The following is a 3,879-nucleotide window of genomic DNA, read 5'->3' on the forward strand; positions in this document are numbered from 1 at the left end:
AAGCAATGTTAAGCTGTCTCTAGGAGTAAGATTTTTTCTCTCATTTATTCTGGATTTCTTATTTAATGTATAGATCCTTGGACAAAATATCATGTCTTGATAACCCCCCCTTACTTTCTTACCCTTCTTTATCACTACACCTCTCTTCTAGGAAAAAGTTGCATGCCACTCATTGTGCTGGCATGCAAACAATTTTCTATATAAGGGGATGTAGCTCAGTGGTAGAGCGCATGCTTTGCATGTATGAGGTCCTGGGTTCAATCCCCAGCATCTCCATAGCATTTTTCATTTTCAGCACAGCTTTTAATCTCAGGATTTATACTGACTCTAAATGGAGTCCATACAGCATACAACAATGCAGCATATATGCTAATTTCTAAATGTGAACAACATTGCATGTTTGAAAAAACAATAATGTCATTACTATCATGTGACATCATCCATGGTATTAGCTAGGAATTCAAATACTAGATTTTGTGTCAAGGACATAAATATGTGTGCTTCTATTTCATAATTTTATATATATATATAATTTATATAAATTTGTAATATACTGTTGACCTGTGTGCATCTGCAGAACTGAAAAGGACTATAGATGCAAATTATCATGGTTTAAGTATTTGCTGACTTTTTATTTGAAAATGAAAATCATGCATGCTGAAAGGATGGAACTTAAAGGCACACAAAAGTCACTTTATGTCTTTTACACCTATGTAATTATTTCTGTTTCCCTGTTAAAACCTTTGGCCTGTTGTTCACATATAAAATAAATTATCCTTTAGGATATTAAATAATTGCTAGATGTTTGCAATCTTTTTTTTTTTTTTTGATATTCCTGAAAAAAAAAATACTACAACCTTTCATAAGGACCATCATAACAATTTGGAAAAATACATAAATACATGTTTTTTTATTCTGAAAAAAAATGTATTTATAGTGGCATCCAAATGCTTCATCCAGTTGTTTTTCAGAAAAGATTAACTGTTAGTGTAAATTCCAGGGATGCCTCTCTGTGGCATGCAGCTTACTCCATGATCTGAACTGTGATAGGTGCTAGCTCATTCTCGCAGACAAATGGATGAAGACAGAACAAAATCATAACATTATGAGAGCTTATAGCTCCTTCAAGGACCAAAGCATATATGTATTTCGAACTGGTGATTTTCAGCTTGAAAAATATGGACTCTCAAAAGATGCAGCCCTCCAGAATTTCTGTCGATATACATGACATGAGCAGGAAACCTGGTTTTTCTTCCTCCTTTTTAGTACACGATAAATTATTAGCAAAAGCAAGCAACTGCAAATCCTATTAATTAAGTGTACTACTCATTTAAGTCTATCTTTTTAAGATGTCTGATAGTGGGTCAAAAACCTTCGAAAAGTAAAGGTTGTTTGCAGAAGTTTTCAGAGAATGGTAAAAGATTTGCGCATGTGTGATTTGGTTGTTAAAATACATTAAACATCTAACAAGATTTACACAATTGCCATAGAAGAAAAACATTCATCTTCAATCTTTTTTGGCAGAAATTTTTTTCAAAAATATTTTTCAGTGTATTATTATTGCTTTTTCTACTACTTTAAATGAAATGTGAAAGTACGAAAGAACCCTCCATCTTAAATTGAAGAATTCACAGCAGAAGGTAACGATGTCTCCTCACTATTTTTTCTGACGCAGGGAGTAACACTTTCCTGTCTTTCATTCTCTTCTATTCTTTTTTGCTCCATAGCTTGAAACATACAGATTCCCAACATATTCGGCTCTGAAGAATATCTATTGATACATGCGACATAGTAAGGAAACTTTTTTCTACCTTTTTCTGACTACATGGTCAATTCTAAGCAATACAGACCAGCTGCACACCTACAGAATTAAATGTTTCACTTTCTTAATTCAGTCTTTTTAGGATACCTGATAGTAGGTAAAAAGTCCTTTAAAAAGTAAAGGGGAGTTGTCATACCTTTTGGGGAAGGAAAAAGATTTCCTCTAGTCACATAGCTGGCTCATTAAATAATTTCAACATCTAAGGAGATTCAGACTAAAGCTAGAGAAAACAAAATCCGTCTCCATGACATCACACTCTTTTTTGGTAGAACGTATTTTCAAAAATATTTTAAAGCGGATTCTTATTGGCTTTTAGTACAACTTTAAATGAAATATGAGAGTAAGAAAGGAGATCTCCTTTTTAAACTGAAGTCTTTACAGCAGAAGTTAAACCTGTCTCCACACTCTTCTGATCCAGGGAGTAAGATTTTTTTCTCTCATTTATTCTGGATTTCTTATTTAATGTATAGATCCTTGGACAAAATATCATGTCTTGATAACCCCCCCTTACTTTCTTACCCTTCTTTATCACTACACCTCTCTTCTAGGAAAAGTTGCATGCCACTCATTGTGCTGGCATGCAAACAATTTTCTATATAAGGGGATGTAGCTCAGTGGTAGAGCGCATGCTTTGCATGTATGAGGTCCTGGGTTCAATCCCCAGCATCTCCATAGCATTTTTCATTTTCAGCACAGCTTTTAATCTCAGGATTTATACTGACTCTAAATGGAGTCCATACAGCATACAACAATGCAGCATATATGCTAATTTCTAAATGTGAACAACATTGCATGTTTGAAAAAACAATAATGTCATTACTATCATGTGACATCATCCATGGTATTAGCTAGGAATTCAAATACTAGATTTTGTGTCAAGGACATAAATATGTGTGCTTCTATTTCATAATTTTATATATATATATAATTTATATAAATTTGTAATATACTGTTGACCTGTGTGCATCTGCAGAACTGAAAAGGACTATAGATGCAAATTATCATGGTTTAAGTATTTGCTGACTTTTTATTTGAAAATGAAAATCATGCATGCTGAAAGGATGGAACTTAAAGGCACACAAAAGTCACTTTATGTCTTTTACACCTATGTAATTATTTCTGTTTCCCTGTTAAAACCTTTGGCCTGTTGTTCACATATAAAATAAATTATCCTTTAGGATATTAAATAATTGCTAGATGTTTGCAATCTTTTTTTTTTGATATTCCTGAAAAAAAAAATACTACAACCTTTCATAAGGACCATCATAACAATTTGGAAAAATACATAAATACATGTTTTTTTATTCTGAAAAAAATGTATTTATAGTGGCATCCAAATGCTTCATCCAGTTGTTTTTCAGAAAAGATTAACTGTTAGTGTAAATTCCAGGGATGGCTCTCTGTGGCATACAGCTTACTCCATGATCTGAACTGTTATAGGTGCTAGCTCATTCTCGCAGACAAATGGATGAAGACAGAACAAAATCATAACATTATGAGAGCTTATAGCTCCTTCAAGGACCAAAGCATGTATGTATTTTGAACTGGTGATTTTCAGCTTGAAAAATATGGACTCTCAAAAGATGCAGCACTCCAGAATTTCTGTCGATATACATGACATGAGCAGGAAACCTGGTTTTTCTTCCTCCTTTTTAGTACACGATAAATTATTAGCAAAAGCAAGCAACTGCAAATCCTATTAATTAAGTGTACTACTCATTTAAGTCTATCTTTTTAAGATGTCTGATAGTGGGTCAAAAACCTTTGAAAAGTAAAGGTTGCTTGTAGAAGTTTTCAGAGAAGGTTAAAAGATTTGCGCATGTGTGACTTGGTTGTTAAAATACTTTAAACATCTAACAAGATTTACACGATTGCCATAGAAGAAAAACATTAATCTTCAATCTTTTTTGGCAGAAATTTTTTTCAAAAATATTTTTCAGTGTATTCTTATTGCTTTTTCTACTACTTTAAATGAAATGTGAAAGTACGAAAGAACCCTCCTTCTTAAATGGAAGAATTCACAGCAGAAGGTAACGATGTCTCCTCACTATTTGTTC

At 33.0% G+C, this 3,879-nt stretch overlaps 2 non-coding genes across 2 annotated transcripts; both read left to right on the top strand.

Moving 5' to 3' along the window:
* Positions 1-204: 204 nt before the first annotated feature.
* On the top strand, positions 205-276 carry TRNAA-UGC. Its single transcript has one exon. It is a non-coding gene; the product is annotated as a tRNA-Ala (tRNA).
* Positions 277-2,422: 2,146 nt separating this feature from the next.
* TRNAA-UGC lies at positions 2,423-2,494 on the top strand. The gene has a single exon. It is a non-coding gene; the product is annotated as a tRNA-Ala (tRNA).
* Positions 2,495-3,879: the final 1,385 nt, after the last annotated feature.

This window comes from Protopterus annectens, chromosome 2.part1, assembly GCF_019279795.1.
Source record: "Protopterus annectens isolate FY-2018-M chromosome 2.part1, PAN1.0, whole genome shotgun sequence".
Classification (NCBI taxonomy): Eukaryota; Metazoa; Chordata; order Ceratodontiformes; family Protopteridae; genus Protopterus; species Protopterus annectens.